Consider the following 24217-nt stretch of genomic DNA (forward strand, 5'->3'; position numbering starts at 1 on the left):
GTGTTTTAATTGTCTTTCATCTAGCAAATTGAGCAACATATTTTGATCCATTCACCATCAGCTGGTGGCTTATGTGAAGTCTATTAGTTATATGGTGGCTGTTGCATCATTTTGCTTCCACAGCTAAATTACATTAACAGGCACTCAAAATGGATGAATGAGGCCAATGGAGTCATATCAAGGATGCACCTTAGTTTTGATAAGAGCAAAACCAGAAACTGCACTGCCTTTTTCATAAGAAGAATTCGTGGTGCTCTCTATTATTGATATTACTTCAAATGATCCACAATGACCCTATTATTTAAATAGGAAATATGAAATGACTGTTCTCTGTACAATAATGCACAATTCATTATTTCCACACAGAGTGTTTTTCTATGGAAAGTAATGGGCAAACTTTAATTCTTCCTGTTTTTTGCAAGAAAAAAGTTGATAATATCACACTTGGAGTAAGAAGTTGTGATAGCTGGACATATATACCTACGATACTGTGCTTACACAGAGGCTTACAGTTTAGTTACACTTTCATACTCCAGCAATTTTTGGGTGCTCAGTTGCACATTAAGGTCGGGATTTAATTTGCCTTATTTAAGAATTTTACCAAATTTTAGTGTTCTTGGATTTGTCTCTCTTAATTCTAGATGTTTAAAATGTAGATTTTTTTTAACCTGGCCTAGTCATTCTATACTCCTTTATTGGCAATGGAGACAGGAATGTATCATTTACTTGGTGTATTTATTTCTGCACACACCATGATGGGTGTCCCACTCCTAAAGAGTTGGTTTGCTAAAGATAAGTACCTAATTCCTTGTATAGTTAACTGAGAGAAATAGTTGTATTTGACAGTGCTTCAAGACCCACAGAGGAAGAACTTATCTGAGTGTAGGTATACATCTGGTGTAAGTGTGCAGACACTCCAGGAATACATATTATGCAGAAGACTAACTGTGATGGGTTGACCCTGGCTGGACGCCAGGTGCCCACCAAAGCCGTTCTATCACTCCCGCATCCTCAGCTGGACAGGGGAGAGAAAAATATAACAAAAAACTTGTGGGTCGAGATAAGGACAGGAGAGATCATTCACTAATTACCATCATGGGCAAAACAGACTCAGCTTAGGGAAAATTAGCTCACTTTTTATTACAAATCAGCCAGAGTAAGGTAAATGAGAAATAAAATGAAATCTCAGAACACCTTCCCTCCACCCCTCCCTTCTTCCCGGGCACAACTTCACTCCCGGATTTCTCCACCAAGCCCCCCCAGCAGCACAAGGGGGACAGGGATGGGGTTTACGGTCATCACATGTTATTTTCTGCCGCTTCGCCTCCTCAGGGGGAGGGCTCATCACACTCTTCCCCTGCTCCAACGTGGGGTCCCACCCACGGGAGGCAGTCCTCCACGAACTTTCTCCAACGTGGGCCATTCCCACAGGCTGCAGTTCTTCATAAACTGCTCCAGCATGGGTCCTTTCCACGGTGTGCAGTCCTTCAGGAGCACACTGCTCCAGCGTGGGTCCCCCACGGGGTCACAAGTCCTGCCAGAAACCCTGCTCCGTGGGCTCCTCTCTCCACAGATCCGCAGGTCCTGCCAGGAACCTGCTCCAGCGCAGGGTTCCCACAGGGTCACAGCCTCCTTCGGGAACCCACCTGCTCCGGCGTGGGGTCCTCCCCGGGCTGCAGGTGGATATCTGCCCCCCCGTGGACCTCCCTGGACTGCAGGGTGACAGCCTGCCTCACCAGGCTCTTCACCACGGGCTGCAGGGGAATCTTCGCTCCGGCGCCTGGAGCATCTCCTCCCCCTCCTTCTGCACTGACCTTGGTGTCCGCAGGCTTGTTTCTCTTACATGTTCTCACTCCTCTCGCCGGTGGCTGTTTTCCGCGTCCCAACCTTTTTTTCCTTCTTAAAAATGTTATCACAGAGGCGTTACCACTATCACTGATTGGCTCGGCCTTGGCCGGCGGCGGGTCCGTCTTAGAGCCGGCTGGTATGGGCTCGCTCTCTCTCGAACACAGGGGAAGCTTCCATCAGCTTCTTACAGGAGCCACCCCTGTAACCCCCCCCTGCTACCAAAACCTTGCCACCTAAAACCAATACACTAACTATACAGGAGCAGCCCATAGGCTAAAGAGGTCTTACAAGATGGAAGAAGGACATTACTGTCTGGCCTTAAAATGGAGTCTAGTTTTATATGCAGTACAACATGTTTATATGTAGGCCAAATACACAGTAAACATCTTGAAAGAGCTCAATTTAAGAACTCCACTCGTGATTATACTAAGGTGCCAGGCAGTATGGATGCAATTAATCTCATCTCTCTTGTACAATAAGCATGTACCATGTTTAAAGATGAGCCATCATCTAGGTTGTCTTTATAATTAACCAAGAGAGGAAGGCACTTCTCTGCACACCTAAGCCTTTCTTCAATTCATCCGATCTATTTAAGTATCTATCTTAGCATGAGATAAGCCATTCTCTAGAAGTCCCTTTACTTTCTGTGCAGCTCACAGAAGTTTACATTAGAGGTGTCTACATTAGATCCAGTGAATCCCACCCAATTCATGCCTAGGAAAAGACGTCTCGGGCTACAAAGAATGTACAATTTTACTTCTGTTCAAAAAATCTGAACCTCATTAAAGGACAAATGAAGTATACCAGGGAAAGTACAATAGAGCTTCATTGACTCCAGAACTGAGAAAAGAAGTTGCCCCAACATATATTAGAGCACAATACATCATTTCTTGTACACCTACAAAGATTTTCATGGTGTAGTCAGATTGACCACTCTATTCACAAAATAATTCCATTTACTGAAATCTGATAGCATTTTGAAAATAGCTGGAAATCTCAGTAGGTAGCTTGTTTTTAGCCTAAATTACTGAAACAAATCTCAGTTTGTCTTTCATAGTTTGTGCAGACCATATGGTCCCACGACATTGCCTGTCATGTCGCCTTCGTTTTTCCTTTAGACATCTATATTCTTTGACACAGGGGAAATATTAGCAAATCTATATCCAAAATCAGATTATTTCACAGAAAGGAACCTGCATACTATTTTTTTGCATGATCAGGCACAAGAAAGACAGGTTATGTCCATGTTTTTTCAGAAAAATTGTGTTATTGGGAAGTTTAATATTGCTGCAATATTAAATCACAAATGTGTGTTTCCTTCTAACTGTACCCTATATCATCTTGGATTTCTGTGATATGATGTATCTATGCTGTGTTGTTGTTTTTTTTTTTCCTGAATAGTTAGGACATATTTTCTAGAGAAATAACCAGTATTTACACATAATAGGTATATTTGATTCAGTGAGCGTGCTTCTTAACAGCCATTGACATTAGCTACCTACTATTTCAAATTCTATACAATCACTTGAATCAGCTATTGAAACAAGAGATTAGATCAGGAGAATTAAAGTCGATATTGTGATTTTACATGGTATTTTCTGTAAAAAAACAAACAAGGAAGATAATGAAGATAAGTTTTTCCTGTGTTTATGACTCCATTAAATATAAGACAACCTATTTACTACTGACAGTTTAACAGCATCATGTTCTTTCTTAATGAAATTCTATGTTCATAATTTATTATTGTAGAAAGTCATAGTGCTTAATTTCTTACAGAAATGAAGTTTCATGTTTAATAGTGCTTCCTTTTCCCTGCCTTTGAAAGATTATTCAATTTACATATAGATAGATCTCAACACTTCAGTGGGAAATCTTATTGTGGGAACACAAATTAAAACAGCAATTTTAGGAAATTAGACAGAAAATACACAGCCAAGTAGTTTATGTTTTCATGTGTCAAGCTGAAAGTTTAAGAGTTGCTTTTTAAATGAATTAAAAGCCATAAGCAATACTAAAAAGTATTTACACAACATTGTTTAAAATCGCCCCTTATTGGTACTTCTCAGGAAAAGCAAGGAAACACCACTATTAAAGCAAATGTAGTTTAAGTCATAATATGACTTTGTTTTGAAATCTGTATTTTGAAACATGTAAACAAAATTATTGATTAGAAGACTTGTATTCAAAGCAAAGTTGATGAAGAAAATTTTCACTTCAGTAAATTTTGCAGACTGCATATGTAGTCTGAAAACTAGTTTAATTGCTAATAAAATCCAGCTGAATTGGGGCTCAAGCCACATCTTTATAGATATACAAAGAACTAATGTACTGCAACTAATAAATCACAAATCTCTGTAAGTGAACAGCAATATAAAACCTCCCTGTAATAGATGTTGTTATAATTATATCTTGGCTTTTCCAATAAAAATGGTGACATTTTATTGTGATCGTTATCTCAGCCAACCTGAAAAATAATGTCATTAAGATTTTGTGGAATGGCCCACAGTCATTCTGTGTCTTGAACTGATTATTTTTATTACACTATGCAGTATGTTAGTTAAAGGCAAAGCTGAAATTGTCTTATAAAGGGTTATAAAGGTCAAAAGAAGGTGGCTGCCTTTCACAATAGACTTTCTTCATGGATTTGGCAATGAGCCTGTCAACAGCTCACAAGATACTGGCTTCGTTAAACATTATCTGAGTAGTATAATTTTGGCTGTATAATTGATCAGTTAGACAACAATGTAAACTTTATGTTCACTGAGATTAGATGAAATAACTTTCACAAACAAGTTTCAACTCCAAAAATAACAATTATAGTTTGGTTTCAATAAAATATATGACTAAAGAAATAGTAATAAAAAAATTAGAAAGAATATTTTACCTCAGACCTGTTCTACGTAGTAATAATTTGAACCAGGGTACTTTTAAGATTTCTTACTTAAAAAAAAAAAAGTCAACAATTATTTTTTAATCAATACTTAACATAATGCCTCCCTTATAAAAGTAATAAACATTCATCTTTTTGTGGTGGCATGAATAGCTTAGCAAAGGATGTCAAATTCCATTATTACTTCTGAATGATTTACTAATATTAGTTCCTTCTGTCTGTAGGAGTTTATGAATAACCAGGTTGATGGAGTGCTAAAATACAATATAGAATAAAATCATATAATGGAAGCCTAATGCACCAATCAAATAAATGAGAATGATGATATTGAGAGACGTATTTAAAAATATCCCTACCTACTCAGAAAAAATTAACCCAAGGAAGTATTTCACAAGCTTTACTTAGGATGCAAAGGACACAGTTACCTAAACGTTGTTTTTCAGCGTTTTTTCAGTTGCTGTGGATGCTTTGACATGGCCTCCAGCTGTCTCTAGAGAGGCACAGAGCTGCTACAGGTTGTGTCCTCCTTGCAAGCCCTGTGGTCGCTATCCGGAGGGTGTCTCAAAAGTCAGCAGGACCTTACCTGTGGGCAACTGGACTGAGGCCCTTTTATCGAATGGGCTGAGCTGAACGGCTGCCTAATTTTATTAAATGTATTGTCTAGATCTCTGCAGACTCTAATGGGAGCTGGGATTGTTACTGCCCCTGCGTATAACATAAATTTAGATGGTTTACATTTGACCTGAATTCTGTTGCGTGTCTTATGTCATGTACTGTACGTAGTGTAGGAAGCAGGAGCATAAATGTAGGAGTTAATACCATCAGTAGGGCACATATCTAGCTAAGACAGAACCTATGGGAGACCTGCACTCTTCTGGAGCAGCAGCCGGAGGCCTGGGAGGTATGCTGGGGTATCACTGGGGGGATGGTACTACAGGACCATGTTCAGAAATCTGAATTTTTCCTGCAGACTGCACAGTTTTCATCTCAAAGACAATCTTTTTGATTTTCTGTGTACTCCATGCTTAACACAATGGTACCCAGGCATTGAGTATTTCACCGGTTCCCTTAGACACTGTCATAGTACAAGCATATATTAAATATCCATTTTTCTATTTAAGAATGGGACAGATTTTCTTAATCTCATGAAGCTAGGTAAGAATACCTAGGCATTTTAATTTGTTGTTGTTATTGGTTTTAAATGCAGGAGTATTGGCAAGAAAAAAAAAATTATATATATAAAAAAATTGTGTTGTAGGCCCTTGTAGAAAACTCTTCACCTATTGAAGCTCTTTGTGAATACCTCATCTGTTACATCGTAGACCAAGAGGTATCATCTGTATTCACTGACATCCTGGGGAAAAAAAAAAGGAAACTTGTAGTCCTTAAATATAGTACACTATAGTACCTAACACAGTATATCAACCAGTAAGATCATTCTGCAAAGGACAAATTGTATAATTTGTTTGATTTGAATCTACCAAGTGATGGCAACTTGGATCATCTACTTGAGTTATATTGTTTACAAGACTATTAAGCTGCAAGTGCAATCACTGTTTGTTTGATATACCTTTTGGGCTGACAAGGGAAAAGTGCTTTTAGCAGAAAAAAATGATAGTGCTTGCTAGGGCTCATCACAACTTTTGCAATCAAATGTATTTCAGGCAGACAAGTTCAGTTTTCCCAGATCCCTATACATGCCAGAAGGTGGAAAAGAGGGACAGAGCCAACAACTGAGGAACAGCAGTTTAGGGACCACCTAGAGAAGCTGTTTGTAAAGAAATCCATGGGGCTGTAAGGAATTTCCCAAGGGTGCTGGAAGCACTGGCTGACATGATTGTGCAGCCTCTGACTATAATCTTTGCAAAATCATTGAGACGGGGGAAGTTCCTTGAGGACTGTGAAACGGACAAGGGAAGACTAGACTTTAGTAGTGCTTTTGACACCTCCCCCCTGCTGTATTCATGTCTGGAAGCTGAGGAAATGGCTGGATTGAAAGATAAATGGGTTAGATGGGTTTAAAATTGTCTAAATGGCTGAACTCAAAGGATATTAATCCATCACTTGACATCTCTTTGGAAGTTGCTAACAAGAGGAGCATCCCAATGGTCTGTACTGAGGCTGATGTTGTTCAATAGCTTCATAAATGGCCTGGATGATGAGACAGAATATCCCTCAGCAGATTACAGAGGGTGGCTGGCACACCAGAGAGTAGAACTTGAGTTCCGGGGTTCCTTGAGAAACTTGGGGAGTGGGCTATAAGGTTCAAGAGAGAGAAGTATGAAGTTTTTCACCTGTGGAGGAATAGCTACATACATTAGGAACTGACTGGATGGGTAGCACCCTGCTGAAAAGCACCTGGAGGTTAAAATGAAGCTCAGCATGAGCCAACAGTGTGCTTTCCCTACAAATAAAGTACATATTGGGATTCATTAGGAAGATCACGGCAGGTAAGGCAGGAGAAGTTATTGTATGCCACAAAATGTTGGTGAAGTCACACCTGGAAATCTATGTCCACCTTCTGGTCACTCCAGTTTTGGAGTGACTTGGAGAAAAAGGGAAGAGTGCATGAAAGTGAGGTTGACCTGGGAGGTGCAGTCTGCTGGAACGCGACCTACGAGGCTGGGGGAGCTGCCGATGTCTAGTCAGGTGAAGACGAGGCTAAGGAGAGATCTATTAGCAGCCAACAGCTACTTGAAGGGAACTTACTTCTTGATAGTGGCAGATGAGACAGCATCCATTTAATCTAGTTAGCCTAAGTCACATAAACCTAGTGGTCTGAACCTGCTACTGAATCCCTTCATTGGGAAAATGTATCAATGAGTATTTGTTGTCGTTCTCTAACTGTTCCAGTTTCCTTCTCACTTGGCTAAGATTTCTCTCTTGAGAGGCATTAGTATGAAGTCAGCAAAGTTTAAACTGAAAATATGATATGCATTTTAACAATGACAGTAATTTTACAATGAGAGTAAATAAATATTTATACATCTTCCCAAAGGATGTAAACTCATTTGAAATCTTTATGATTCAATACCTGTCCATAAAGAAATGCTCTAGTTTAATTAGGAGCAGCAGGTCCAATTCAGAGATTGCATAACTGAAGTCTACGATTTCTTCTGTAGTCATGTTAAATGATCACCTGCATTCCAGGCGGTCCTAAAATGGAAAATTGATCCCCCTTTACAAAAAAGTCCTTTTTCAACACTGCCATTGTGCAAAGTAATCTTAAAATGCAGGCATAAGGCTCTAAGCATATGCAAATAGGCAGCACTTGTCAGCACATGTGGAAAATCAGCATTTTTAGGCTATTGAGTTTCAAAATTTTTCACGGTGTTCCAATCTGAGGTTCCATCTACAGTACAAAAGTTTCATAGACTTCTGAGAAAGCAAAGAGTTTATCAGGCAATGCACAGTGTAAAAAAAAAAAATTTCAGAGATTTTGGAAGAAAATTTTATTTAGAATAAAGTATTATTAAGTAAAGCAAAATTGAAAAAAAATAACAACAAAAACCCCATAAAAAGTCGATATAAATGATAGACAATTCAAAAACATCTACTTCCCTTGTGGCCAGTCCTCCAATGCTTTGAAGAATTATAAGGAATAGTTATGAGAGGTTTATTTTCTTCAACCCGAAAAAAGGGAAGTGGGAGGAAAATGCTGTCAAAGTAGATATAATAAATAACTGGTGAATAAACAGTGTCAAATATCCATATAGATTGGAAGAAGCACATTGATTGGTTCCTTAAACACGCTGTTCAGTGTAAACAGTCTGGCTATGCAAAAATGTCATGGTGTCTGGCAGGGTCATGAACGAGGCAAATCCCCAGCAAAAATCCCAGATGTCCTTCCCCAAAGCGCTCTTTGAATCTAAGTAAAATGACACATGGGTGCAGGATCATTTCTTGGGGCATTCATAAAATGCTGCCACTGGTACAGATGAGGGCATTTAAGTGAAAGGGTGTTCTGAGAACACAAGTGCATTAGTCAGCCCAGAGCACACACCACCCCTGCAAACAACAAGTTATGGGAATGACTAATTATGACATAAATAGTTGGGATTACTGATAATCTACAGAAATGACACTAGGAGTGTATAATTATACTATGTACTTATATGCACACTCAAAGATATTTGTACATATGCACAGAATCGATCTGCAGCAAAAATACTGCTGATGAAAATCTTTGTTGTATGAATACTATGAGACTGTAATGGAGAAATAAGAGTTACTGTTTTGAGCAGTTAATTGCAAACTATTAGTATTTAAATGATGTAATTTGTTTTCTGAAATACAATTTAAAAGAGAGAATTTGAAGTTTTACAGCAGTTATTTGCTTCAGATGATGAAGTTAATCTCTGAAGTTTTACTGAAATATGTGAGAAATTAAAAATGCTTCTAAAACTGTTTTCCAGAAAACGGAGATGACTGATGTGTTCTGTCAGTGCAAACTCTAAGCAAAGCTAGGCAAACACTACCCTTCTGGGATACATACTGTGCTTTCTGAGCAACACATTTGAGAGTCACATAAGGATGCTGTGCAACTTTTCCTTGTGTTCAATATCTCACTGTGATTTGAGAGAACATAGGTGGAAAGCAGAAATTACCTCTAAATGACACCATTGCTTTCCCTCTCCCACCCCAGGAAAGCATTGCCTTTTAGTTTGTTTGTTTGGGCTTATTTTTCTGTTTTGTTTGTTATTGAGAGGAACCCAAGGCACTACACAAAGGGCACAGGTTGACTGGCAGAAAGCTCTCATACTGATTCTTCCTCTAGGGCCTTGCCCCACACCCCAAGAATTGGGCCTCTTCCAAATTTCTTGTGTTCAAATGAAGAAATATAGTTCTTATTTTTAATGAGGGCATGAATTTTCACCCTCAGAGAAGTGGATGGAAGGAATTTCTGGGTATGAAATTGAAACTGTAGACTCAGTTGTATGTTGTAATTTGTGAAGCCAGTTGACTAGAGGGCGGTTCACAAATGAGGTAGATTATCATAGATCCACAGTACTGGATCTTATTTTGTGTGACTTTAGTTCTTAATAATTTTATTTCATCAAAACTTAGCTGTATTAGCAAATATCACATATACTAACCATTATTGTCTATGTGGTAAGAGCTTCTGAAGGCTGTTACCTCCTTATTCTTTCTCACTGCTAACAAGACTGTAAACCCTTAAGAATAAAAACTTCTACTGCACTTGCATAAAAGCCTCATACAATGATGTGTTTTAAAGCATGATGATACTGAATAATCAATTTAATTGAACTTTAAGTAGTTTAAATTAACCGGAATTGTTTATAATGCATTGACTAGAACAGATGATCTAAATCTGCATCTACTTGTCGCTTTTGCTTTATAAAGTACTGGAAGCATTTCAAATACTAGAAAATAGATTTATGGAGCTTCTCTGTCTTGCCTCATTGCCTTAATTTCTTGCACAACCTCCCCCCACCAAAGCCTATTAACCATAGTTAATATGAGACCTAATGAAAGGTGAGTAAAGTCAAGTGGTGGTCAGAGTCTGCAAAAGGTGGCATCTAGGGGCAGAAAGGTTATGAAAAGTGGCTTGTTTTACTAATTTATTGACTATTTAAATGAGAATCTGCAGTGGCTCCTTTCATTACTAACATGAGCTCCTGGTAAGAATGCACAATATGATTTCATTTTTCTCCTTTCCATTGCTCTTGTAAATTATACAAAAAGGTATGGCTATGGTTAACCTGCCATTGTGCTGAGACTAAGGTCTGTCCTGCTGATCAATATTGTCTCCTTCTTCTGCGTCAACTGCTTGTTTTCGTCTACTCTCAATTGCCTTTGGGGAAGAAGACAGCTTTTTATTCTGGGTTTGCACAATTTCTATCAGAATGCAGGCCTACTACGCAGTCATTGCTCTCAGTTATAGCAATAATGCAAATTATCACCACAGAAAGAAGGTTTTCCTCGTCCTCAGTGAATCATCACTAGATACAGGAGAATTAATCTGTCTTGGCATATTTCATTGTGTAAATGAAGGTAATTGAGAGAATCAGCAAAGGAATTATGGTAGTTGCCCTTAATCAATGTAAGTAAGTCTGTAAGCACATCCAGGGTGCATCTACATTAACACTGTCATTTGGGTCAGGAATGTGATTCTAAAGTGAATGTATTGATTATCACACATAAGGTGGCATCATAGAGTGGTCTCAGACGACACGAACAGGACTTTTTTCAGGTGAAATTAAACCAGGAAAGGCACTCCAGGAATGCCCTGGTGCACTTGAACTTCTAATGGACATTTAGTTCATGTGACCAGAGTAACTGTAGTCTGACATAAAACCTCCAAAACACATGCACTGTGGATGCTGAGTCCTTGCAACTATTTCACTCTGCAGACTTACTGCTATTGAACAATGGTATTTTTAATATATATGTAGTTCCAGATAAAAAAATCTTGATAAACATCAGTGACATCTATAGACATAAAAGAATAGCTAGAGAAACTTCTAATCTTGCTACTGAGTAATTTGAAAGAGAAATAGGAATCAAATGTACATTAAGTAAGTTTGCCGATGATACTAAACTAAGAGGAGCTGTGGATTTCCTCGAGAATAGAAAGGCTTTACAGAGAGATCTGGATAGACTAGAGAGCTGGGCAATCACCAGCTGTATGAAATTTAACAAGAGCAAGTGCTGGATTCTCCACCTGGGATGGGCTATCCTGGCTGGAGAACAGCCCTGTGGAAAGAGATCTGGGGGTTTGGGTTGATGGCAAGTTGAATATGAGTCAACAGTGTGCCCTGGCAGCCAAAAGGGCCAACCGTGTCCTGGGGTGCATCAAGCACAGCATAGCTAGCCGGTTGAGGGAGGTGATTGTCCCTCTCTATACCGCGCTGGTGCAGCCCCACCCTGAGTACTGTGCGCAGTTTTGGGAGCCTTAGTATAAGGACATCAAACTGTCAGACTGTGTCCAGAGGAGGGTGACCAAGGTGGCGAAAAGTCTTGAGGGCAAGACTTACGAGGAGCAGCTGAGGTCACTTGGTTTGTTCAGCTTAGAGAAGAAAAGGCTGAGGAGTGACCTCATGGCAGTCTACAACTTCCTCAAGTGGGGCAGTGGAGGGGCAGGTGTCGATCGCCTCTCTCTGGTGACCAGTGGTAGGACATGAGGAAATGGAATGAAGCTGTGTCAGGAAAAGTTCAGATTGGACATTAGGAAAATGTTCTTCACTGGGAGGGTGGCCAGTCACTGGAACATGCTCCCCAGGAAGTGGTCATGGCACCAACACTGTCAGAGTTCAAGGAGTGCCTGGATGATGCTCTTAGTCACATGGTTTAGTTTTAGGCAGTCCTGTGAGCAGCAGAGAGTTGTACTCAATGATCCTTATGGGTCCCTTCCAACTTGAGATATTCTATGGCTCTATGATTCTATGATTTTGACCTAAACCATGCTGGTTCTTTTTGTCCTTATTCCTAATCTGGCAGTATCATATGAATAGTATATCAGATATTTTCAGAAAACTGTTTTTATTAATTCAGGTGTTTTTGTAATATGTGTATAGCTTTACAATCAAGTCCTTGCAAAAGGAGGGAGGGAAAGGTTAATGACAGAATTTAAGATTTTCTAGCTACTAATACCTACAGTTTTCATTTATTGGCGTATCAATGAACAGAGGTGTCCTCTCTTAGTTAAGTGTATTCTTGTTAGACTTCACCTTCCTTCCTTTTATGCATTTATGTTAGGGTTTGGTGGTTTTTTTTTTCCCCAGTATGATATTCCTGGTTCACCTATAGAACAGGTACAACAGCATTAGCAATACTTGAACTTGCTGTATCTCAATTCTAATTTGGAATGACTGACTTCAGAAGGGTGAACATATTGTAAGAGCTATATATAATTTTGATTCTTGGCATAATTCTGGTTTTGTAAGTATATACATTTATATGTGTCTCTGTATAAGTCTCTCTAGGTATCAGTGTAGATATACATGGAAGTAGGAAGCTCTAGTCCCTTTCTACTTTAAAACTGACCGTCTGGAAGATCTTGTCCAAAGCAGATGCCGCATTTCTTTTAAATTAACATTTTAATTACTGTGTGATCAAAGGACTGTCCTGGAACAAGAAATCGTAAAGTACTTCTAGCAACATATGAAGTATAATGTTGCTATAAAGTGATGTTACCTTTTTATATACAACCATCCACTAGTGTATTGATTTTTATTCATAGTCCATTAAGAAGGTTTTGTTGAACTTTTTATTGTCCTTTCAAGGGCCTTATTCAAGGTGAATTTGTTGTCCTTATCTTTTATCTCATTGATTGCTCTCTGCAAAGCACTTCAAGAGAACAAATCAAGAGGTTACAAAGAACTGCCCACAGCACTTACATGGACCATGTGAATGCAATATCTTCTGTTCAATGGGTATTTTCTTTCTACTTGAAAAGGAGACAAGAATGAATAGTTCCTTGTCTGAATAAGAAATTTTTGTGCTTACTGTAATGTGCATTTGACTTAAGTTCTGAAGCCACATATGTTCAAAAACCCCCTTCCTGAAATGAGGCATAATTCTAGATTTAATATTAACTGCAGTGCAATATGTGTCTATAAACATGCATGACTTTCTGCACACACTGAGCTCAGTTACCCTCACCTTGCATACAAATGCTCCCAGTGACAACTCTTTCCCAATAGGGTCTGTTATCAGTCAGGGCAAGTTGGAAATCTTACAGAAATCTGACCTGAATGAACTTTCAGCTTGGGTCAAGGGCAGATTCCATACAGGACTGCCAAGCAACAGTGATCAGAAATTAATTATCAGGCCCTCATGACATAATCTTTGCTCCTTTTTGGATTTTGAACCCATGGGAAGTGAATATTTGCATTTTATCCATGGCCATGATAGCTAAAAAGTTATGTTTTTGAAACAGCTTTTCTTTTTTTTTTTGGTTTTTTTTTTGTGTTTTGTTTTTTTTTTAAATTTTTTTTCATGTAAACTTGACCCAAGAACTGTGATCTGGAAGGAAAATACCAACTACCCTAAAATTATGGTTAAACTTTGACTGTTGAAAATAACAGTACAGGGATGAAGAAGCTTTTCTATGGGGAGGTGATAAAGTCACAAAAAGGTTGCAAATGCCCGCAGGATCTTTGGCAAGTATGGTAAGCACAGTAAAAGGAAGATCAGACTGATTGAGAAATGTGTGAAAGGATACAATAGCTCTTTCCAACACATGTGCAACCTCTACTATAAAAGCTCTGAGAGCGCTCTAGCATGACACGAATGGACATGGATTGTCCGATTCAAAATATACCTAGCATCAAAGAACTGAGTGATGAATGCAAGGCAAGTATTTTCATAAAGGTGTTTCTCAAGAAATGTCCTGGATGTAAGAGAAGAGTGGGTGATGGTTCTGTTCCCTTGGTGTGTGCTGTGGGAACTGGAGAGCAAACTAATCTAACTGTTGCCACCTCTGCAATGTATTTCCTTATTTGTCTCTAAAATTCCAGAGGTAAATCCAGATGCACTATTGACTTAAAAAAGTGAAAAGGTTATCCCATAAGTAGGCAGTCTGGGGTCAGGATTTTCATCATCCTTTTTATACGGATGGGGTAAATAAAAAAGAATCTATTCTGCCAAAAGATCTTTTATTGCAGCATTTCTGCCTAAATGAACCTTTTTGACTAAATAAAACTTGCATAAATGAAAGGTTTCAGAAATGCTTTTGCTGTCGCACTTAGATTTCCTAAACGGTCTGAGGGCACAGATTGCCATTAGCCTAGGGAAAACCACTGGCTCTACTGCTTTCTAGCAGCATACAGGAAACCTTCCCAGAGTGGCTGCTCTTCTTGTCATCTATGAAATGAAGAATTAGTATCATTCTCTGTGAAGTCTGAAATTAAATCTTTCTACACTAAATCAGGAAAGGATCCAAGAATCTCCTGGCCATTTCACTCCTTCAGGCTTCTGATAGTGTATTTTCAAGGCTTCTGGATACAACCCAATCTTTCCATCCTCAGATCCTACATAGTTCTTGTGTCCCTGTTAGACTGAGGCAGGGATAAAGTCCAGGTGGAAGTCCTCCAAGCCCTGTTATGTTGTTTATGCAGGCTGTTGCAGAATGGATTTGTGGCTAAATGTCACTTCTGTTTAAAAGTACCAAGGGGTTAAAGCTGGTATTACAAATGTCATTTTCAGGGGAAGCATGCCAGATAAATGCTAATCTGCTCCTTAAGCACTCTCCAGTGATTTTCATAAGCACTCTTCAAAGAGTAAAAATAAAAATATCATGGTACAATATAGGAATTACAGTGCAGACACTTTTCAGCCAGTGTGGTTGTAAACCTCCTGGCCTGAAGCTATAAAAACCAAGGGAGTTCCTGCCACCATCTATGGATAAACAGAAGGAAGGACAGATACTGAGATTTTTCTTTCTACCTAAAAGTCCTCCAAGCAACATTTTGAGAAGCTGGCAATTTTTACACAAGCTTGGAAATAGTAAGATGGTGAAACTGAAGTGAGGCACACGGAGAGAGAGAGGGAGACTTACCTAGGCGGAAAGGATTCTTTATTCCCTTTCACTGAGGATTTCACAGAAATATGCTATAGATAGATTTTGTCTTGAAAAGGAGTTCTCATGTGGCTTTTTGCTGAAGCTACAGATGGCAGCAATAGAAGTCAGGGATCTCAGATGAGGTCTCCTTCATAGCAGAGCCCCATGAAACAGAAATTAATTGTATACCTGGTTTATGGATGCAGTAAAAGTTGGACCTTTCAGAATACAGAAGATAGTGTTTCCCACAAGGGAAGACACATTAGTGTTTGACTCTACCATAGGACTACGGTTCTCTATTGCTCACTGTTTTGGGTTTGTGTGGCAGGGTTTTCTGGTAGTGGGGAAGGGGGCCGCACAATTTCTTGTTTGATTAAGGACTTGTTTGAAGCCCCTGTCCTGCTTTTCTCTGTGCAATACCTGCGGCCAACACTTCAAAACAGGATAGGGAATTTGGGCAGTTGGACCTTGTCCTGGTTTTCGGCTGGGATAGAGTTAATTTTCTTCTTAGTAGCTGGTAGAGTGTATTTTGGATTTTGTGTGAGAATAATGTTGATAACACACTGATGTTTTAGTTGTTGCTAAGTAGCGCTTATCCCAAGTTAAGGATTTTTCAGTTTCCCATGGTCTGCCAGCAAGCAGGTGCACAAGAAGCTGGGAGGGAGCATGGCCAGGACAGCTGACCTGAACTAGCCAAAGGGGTATTCCATACCATAGAACATTGTGCTCAGTATATAAACTGGGAGGGGGGGGAGTTGGCTGGGGGGGCAGATTGCTGCTCGGGCATTGGTCAGCAGGTGATGAGCAATTGCATTGTGCATCACTTCTTTTTTTTTTTTTTTTTAAAATTTAATTTAATTTTATTTATTTTCATTACTATTATTATTATTTATTCTTATTATTGTTATTATTATTATTATTGTTTTATTTTCTTTAGTTATTAAATCGTTCTTATCTCAACCCATGCGTTTTACTTTTTTTTTTGATTCTCCTCCCCATCCCACTGGGAGGGGGAAGGAGTGAGTGAGCAGTTGTGTGGTGCCTAGTTGCTGGCTGGCCTTAAACCACAACATACCTGGAAATAAAAGGAAGCTTTGAGGGGCTCCTTGCATGCCACAGCTGTCTCAACATCCTGTACACACCCCCGCTCCTCCCAATTTCTAAAGTGCTTTTGCTATTATAAATAAATACAATAAAAATGTGAGAGGTGGTGACCGGGTGCTGCTGAAGGTGGTGCTTTAACAGTCAATGGGAAAATATTTTCAATTGTCGCAGAGCCCAGGACAATGTTCCTAGTCACATGTGCATCTCCCACATGTGATCTCTGTGTCCCCGGGGAGTCCCATGTTAGAATTACGGCAGTCCAGCACACCAAGGAGTTGGGTGTGCCACAAGACTCCTAAAGAGGAACAGAAACTACAATGCTTCTTGAGACTCAGGAACTACCACTCAGGAGTCCAGTCTTGACTTGGCAAAGTCCTGCTAGAAAACACACATTCCTTGGCCTAAACCTTGTGCCACAGAGATATGATGCCTACAATAGGAGTGGACGCTGTGTCATATAACTTGATGTGAACACCCCCCTCATCACATGGTGATCTGCTATATATCATTTCACAATGGGAAGCAGACGGATAGATAGGACAAATGTTGAAAGGATACTTGGTAACTTCTGGTTCATATGAATAGACTGGGAGCAGAGGGACTTCTGTCATTAAATAACATTGAAAGTTATTCCCTCACCCATTATGAAATAATTTGTGGTGTAGTAGTCAAATTCACAGCTTTAATGGAGGGAAAGTGTTGCCTTGTCAAGACTGCCTGGACTTCCAGGCGGAGGTTTGTGCTGGAAGGGTCTGTGAATTTTCACAGATACTTCAGCCATTTGAACCAAGTAATTGCTACAGCTGAGATCACCTGCTTTCTGCAACAACAAGAGCAAGAAATCATGGTTGAAGACAAATCCATGAATGATAAGACTTGCTGAACTGCCTGCCCACTCCTGTAACCTCCATTAATCTAAATCTGCTTTGAAGAAGATCAGATTTATCAGTCTGTTGTGATGTTACTTGCATTATAATATGAGATGCTTTGTTCTTTCCCCGCCGTGCCTAGATGAGTCCTGACCCTGCCTGATCCCAAACCAAAGTACTGATTTTGCATAGAAGAGCTGTAATAATCCAGCAAAGCATCAAGATCCATCTTGGAAAACATAACTGCATTAGTCATCAGCAGGATACTGTTCACTAGCAATTCTGCATGCCCATCAGTGCTAGAGAAGTAAAATCCAGAACTATAAGGTAAGGACAGCTGAAGGCCCAGTTAGATAAAGGTAACATTATCTCACTTTTATTAAAGTTAGGTATGTAGTTAAAAAAAGCTGATTTTCAAGATTTTCTGAACAGCCAAAGAAAAAAAGTAGATTCCCAAGAAGATAATTCAGCCTAAAGCGAGCTGGAATGAGTCTTGCCCTATGGAAGATGTTACATCTCCTCAAAGACAGAATTTACACTAGACACCCAGCTTTTAGACAAGTAAAGACTTGCTCAATGTAACTTAAGAAGTTACATTTCACTGAGGTATACAATCCTTGCTTCTTTTTTCTTAACTACAGAATGTCTTACTGATAACATGCACATAAATGTCTTTTGTACTTCTATTTGCCTTATTCATCTGAAAGTGTACAGATATTTTCTTAAATTAGTTTACTGTTCTCAATAGCTGTCCATTTCTGTGACTAATTTGTCTTTTTGAAATTTTTGTCTCATGGTTTTTGCAAGAATTTTCAAGGTTATAGAAAAATATTCCTGTGCTGAAGTGAGATGAAAGATAAAATTCTCAGAAGTGTTCAGTAGAGAAAACAGGAGAGTTTGAGTTGGTCAGTCAAAACATTTCATTTTGATTGTTTTGAACAATCCCATTTTGTTTTTTAGCTTTTTCTTTTATTACTTCTTTGCACTATTTCAAATTGAAAAGTAATTTAAGAGCAAAACCTCATATTTTTTATTTTGAAAGTATAAATGCAGCTGTTGGGAGAGTTTAAAGCTTGTAAAACATTTGGTTTTCAACATTTTTCAGAATGTTGTTCTGGCTGTTCAGAAAAAACAGCTCTTTCTTATGAACAGTTATGTTTTGATGAATCCTTCTTTTCCAGTAAAAAAAACCATTTTTACAAAATATATATTTAAGAGCAATTGTTAACATAAAGTTTCTTTTTTTGTACATGCAACTTAAATTCACTTTGTAACTTTTAATTTTTGAATATACATCAATCTTTCCATAAATGCTTTGATCCATAAATTAATTCAGAAAAATATTCTGTAAAGAGGACATATTTATTGATCAAAATATATTAAAATTGAGCTATTATTCTCTTTTAAAAATATTTTATTCAAGTATCTGTTATATTCCAGAATCTCTGTGGTAAGCAATAAAATGCACTGCCATCATAAGCACTATGAAAAAATGTGCAATGATGTTCACAAAAAAAGGTAAAGAAGAAAAGAAAATGAGAAAAGAACTTAGAACAAGGGAGATTTAAAAAAAATTTAGCTATTGCTTGTTAAATGTACAAATAGCTCATGGCAGCTTATTCATGGGTAAACAGAGATTCCAGCAAATAAAAAAAAATTAGAAGGTATAAAGGAAAATGCCATGAAGAAGCATATTTAATTAATCTTTTAAAAGTTTACCACTTATTCAAGAGTAACAATTTAAAATCTTAAGTCTTAAATTGAAAAATACCATAAATAATGACTTTAACTCAAAGAATCAAGGGATTTTATAACTACCAGCAAGTAATACAATTTCAGTGAGGATTTGCATGACATCCTGTCTAGGGTAGGCTAGACAAGAGATCAGGTAAACAGGAAAAGATAGGTTTTTTAACTAAAACTAATCTATTTCATAGAATATAATATAAGGTTACTTTATTACCTTTTTATTATATTCTGGACATAATTCCATGGCTTCACACACTGGATAGTCATTTGCATGCAAGGGAACTTCAGTAGTGTGTTGCAGCTGCTCCTCAAGAGACCAGTGAGAACAGGAGGTAGATAAAAAACATGGGAACTCCTGCAGCTCTGCCTGGAACCCTACTCATGATAAGTAATGATGATTAAATAGTAAGAGACTATTAAAAATGAGAAGCGCTCCAAGGATCTGGTTTTTATGACCTGAAATATTGGATTGATCTTGCCCAACTTCAGACTCATGTAGTGTGACTACCTACACCTTTGGTAGCACCTAGACTGTATTCATGGCCAATGATAAGAAGTATGCCTATTTATGGCATAGTTCAACATAACTCCGTTTCAGACATCATCTTCAAGATGAGATGAACTATTTGTTTGGAGAGTGTTTCCTCTCCATTTAGAGGAGATAAGGATGACTAGCTCAGGTATAAAAGTCTTTGTTTGGTAAGATGAATCCCATCCAAAGCAGATGGTGACCTTAAATCTTTGAAAGCATCAACATACATACAAATTTGTACTTTCATATAGAAGTAATCATTTTTGCATTTCAAGGAATATTCGTGTACACAGACATTAGTCATGCACCTTCCAGTGCTCTGAGTCATTCTCTGGTGGCACTTACTGCCTTTTTTGGTCAGATTAGAGAAATTTTCTCATCCTGTGTGCTCTGATTTGCACTCTGTGTGACTGAGACAGGCTAAAGGAATCAGAGTGTGATCTCATGAGTGTAAAATTGTCCTTTGACTTACATCTATGTGCAATAGGTGAGGTTTTGAGAGAAACAGGTTCTTATTTCAGTTATATTTTCCTGCCTACGTCTTCACATGGATGGGTATAAATGAGATGAAGTACTACCCTAGGCTAGTGTCTATAATTTATTTATTCATGTAAGTCATGATAAGTAGTGATTTTCCTGTGTAAATCTGCTACTAAAAAAATAGTATCAGTATTCTTCCTTTATATCTCCACTGCAAATGAACAAAGAAGGATGAAAGTGGAAAAAAAACAGACTGAAGATCTCATAAAGAGCTTACAAATAACACATGGAAAACAAGCAGTTTTTGTAAACAGTGACTGTAAATAGTGTGTAACCCCAGGAAAAAGGATAGCAAGGAAGAAAAAAGGGAACAAGGAACAGATTTCACTCAAAACTTTGCTGAATTCATAATAACCCTATTAAAAGCCAGGAGCAGAACCATACCACCTGATACCTGTATAATAAATTAAAGACACAGACACAAAGCCTCCATAAAACTTGGTTTGGGGCTCCCTATGCAACTGCACACAACTGTAATTAAGGGTGACCTCTTTACTTTAACTGCTACCTCTCACAGTTTCTTCACATTTGTTTTTGTAAATATATTTACATATGTTGTGTCTTTTAATTTGTGAAATAGAGCACAGCAGACAGCAGAGTCTTATGGAGTGCACTGATGTATTAATAATAATAAAAATAATGTATGCAAATCAGACGTGCTAAGGCTGTTTTGTCTCCTACAGGGGGAAGCAGAGAGCTTCTGTTACTTCTCTGTTTTGGGGCTTGCACGTACTCAGCTTCCCGTCACTTTGGGAGCTCCCTTGTCATCTCTTTCCTCTTCCTTTTCTCTGTGCTTGGCTATTGACCATCTATATTGACTATTTTTGTAGTTAACTCTTTGAGACATATGTCTGCACATTTGCCTGTAAATGTTCAGCAAAATATGTCTCCTATAAATAAAATGGGTAATTTGTTCATTGAAAAGTAGGTCTGCTAGAGACTTCAGGACATCAGCTGATCATATCTCTACTGTATGACTGGATGCAATAATAAAGCATGCAAATAGCAACAGAGCAACAAAATGTTATCAGCAACTGTCTTCTTATGTACGTGTCTCTGTTGGACCTGGTATAACACGTAAAACTTCTGTTTATTAATATTTACCTATGCATATGTATTTGTATATGTGTACATTATAAACACTATGTGCACGTGGATAATGTGTGCCTAGTCAGTAACTAATGCATTTATTTCTTTTCCATACAGCATCCATATAACGAATCAATAAAAAATCAAGTCATTCTGAGCAGTGAAAAAACATCACAAAAACCTTCTTGGCTGCTATTATCAGCATAAAACCCAAAAAAGTAGCAACCTAAATAACTGATATGTACCCTTTACTCTTTATGTAATCACCATGCCGTATATCAACATTGGTGTTGCCACCTACCTTTACCGTCCCTTTCCCTTACAAAGGAATTATAATAACTAATTTCTCTATTCTCCCATGTGAAGCTTAAACTCTATTTTACTTCTCCAACCCTGCTTTTTTTTCAGAAAACCTTTCTAAACCTTCTTTTCAAAGTACAGAAGACCTTAAAAACATGAGCTATCACAAGCGTTTGGACTCTGTGCTGCAGTCTCTGGGTCTGTAGCTACTTAACACTATCCTTTACTTGGTTTCTTGGAGAGTAAACAAAATACTGCATTGCAGCAAATCAAATTTAAAGAGACATGATAGGGCAGAGGTCTGGATAAGAAAGGCTTAGTTTTGTTTGCCTCCTAGCAAAATATTAAAAGAAACAAGAGACACAGAGAAGCAGCCTATTTGTTCTTTATTCTCTTTTTTAATTATCAAAACTTAAATAGAGCCTGTTAGACACATCATATTATAACTGAGGAAGCCAGCTATATGCATTGTTGGAGGAATACCACAATGCTGCCATTTAATATTGCTATAGTGAATACAGAAGGTATGAAAACCAGAGATGTATATTTAAAAAGACAATAATTTATAACTGCTGCTTATAGTTGTTTTTTTTTCTTAAAAGAATCAGAAGGGTTTAATAGTTGAAAAGTAAGCAATATTCTCCACTTCAAAAAAGAGCACTGGAAATTAGATGGATCATAGCTATCATATGAGAACTCTGGACCAAAGGTATAGACAATACTATAAAATTGAGCTCTTTATTGTGTTTTATGTGGTACTCTGAGGCAGCACACACATTACTGGGGGAGTGAGAACACAAAAAAATTGAGTTAAATGAGAATTATCTCTGCTCCAAGTTTGCAACAATTGCTGTCCAGTGGACAGGGACATAATGTGGAAATAGGCCAGTGTTCCCCTCGCATGGAGGTTAGCTCTGTCTGACTGTCTGCCTCTTTCCCGCAGCAGCATGCGGAAAATGTGCTTTGGACTCATGGCTTCTCTATAGAGGCAACCATCCTACTGCTGTATGCCATGATGGTGAAGATCTACCCCTGAGACCTGCTATTGTTATTGGGTAATGCAAAGCAAGGTTTGGGTCCAGGCAAGCACATCTTTTTGAAACTAACACAAGCACCGAAAGAGTTATCTCGAGCTATGATTCTCCAATACACACTCAGAGAGCTTGGAGCAGCTGAGCCATTAGAGTCCCTGGTGACTATCTCAACAGCAGTTAAAATTCCTTCATCCTCAAGCCTTTCTGCTTTTGTTAACCTCAGCAAACATTGCATGATGGTATCACAAGGGCACCTCTTTCCTTCAGAAGCACCTACAGACCCCACCTTCCAACCCACACCCTTAAAATGCCTGATGAGGTGTGAGCTACTGCTGTCTCTCTAGCTTGTTTGGAAACTGCTTTCAGCTCTGAGGCTGAAAGTTTAATACCTTGTGTGGTGCTTGTTCCTTATGAATTCACTTGTATTTCCTTCCAAAAGCAAGTGGCCTGTTCTGAATCCTGCCTCCTTCCATCTCCTCCCCCATTCACAGACAAAATACACAAATGACCAAAGATAGTCTCCATTTACACATTATCGTGCTCAAACCCTCACTACAGATATGCTATTGGATGAATCAAAAATGCTTGTCTGGGTCTGACCCCTCTTGCCAGTACAAGGTAACACAAGGAGGGCAGACAGTCAGACAGGCATTCTCATCCTTATATGTTGCCCTGTGTGTTGAATATTCCGAGTCTTTTTCCAGTAACACAGAAATTGAACTGAAGCTTCTTGCAAGGAAGTTCAGCATATTGTGCTTGAAATGGAAGTAGCGTCTACCCACATGCCATTCAGTGTGCATACCATGGACCGTAAATTCTGCACAGCTTAATGCATATGTCTTTACACATCAGTTTCTTAAAGCTGAACACTTTAAAATGACATGATTGCTTTTAAAGTTTTCTATCCCTTTTGGAGGCCAGACCTGCAAAGATCTGAACCCTCATCTCCCATGGAAGTAGGTCTAGAGCAAGATGAAGTTGCCTAATTTATTACCTTTGTGTCTGGCAGTTATGTTTCTTGAAAAGCATGCTGTGCTTTGCACTGCCGATGAAGGGTTTAATCTAAACAGGTAGCAGGAATCCTGATCTGTAATTATAGCCTACATGTGGTGGCAATTTTGCTGGTGTTTTGGTTGGGACTAAACAAAATTCTCTTTGGTGCTAGTATGTTGGATATCAGCTTTTCAGGCAGCCTAAAGGTAAAAGCAGTTAAACTCTTTTATGCAACAGAGGTTTATGAAACTATAAGAAAAGCTGCCCAAAGTACAAGCTGGAGTAGGAGTTAAGCCAAGTGTTGTCTCCAGAGTCTGAATCCAAATGAGTGTTTATTTTTCAGACCACAACACTTCCAAACTACATTTGCCTTAAATTGAAGGATACGAAGTAATGATTATATAGCATTTCTCCATTTTGACTGGGATGAGTCTCCTCACCCATTAAGATGCAGATGGGGCTGCCAAGCTTATGTCAAACCTGTGGGTATCAGGTACCAGCACAAAATTAAACCCCGTTTGAGCAGTCAGCCTGTTTAATGTTTATGCCTTCCTCACATCAACCTTGTTTCCTGATAGCACAAAGAAAGATCTTTTTCTCTTCTTGTATGGCTGTAGACATACACTCACACTCTTTCTTTTCTGAAAAATTTCACGTTCTAGAGTGATTTCTGTTTGTGGGTGGGAATTTAGTATGATGTGCTCTAGGTTTTGCTTCACTATTTTCACATATACAACCTCAGTA

Source organism: Haliaeetus leucocephalus, unplaced genomic scaffold (assembly GCF_000737465.1).
Source record: "Haliaeetus leucocephalus isolate CR32 unplaced genomic scaffold, Haliaeetus_leucocephalus-4.0 Scaffold217, whole genome shotgun sequence".
In the NCBI taxonomy this organism is placed as follows: domain Eukaryota; kingdom Metazoa; phylum Chordata; class Aves; order Accipitriformes; family Accipitridae; genus Haliaeetus; species Haliaeetus leucocephalus.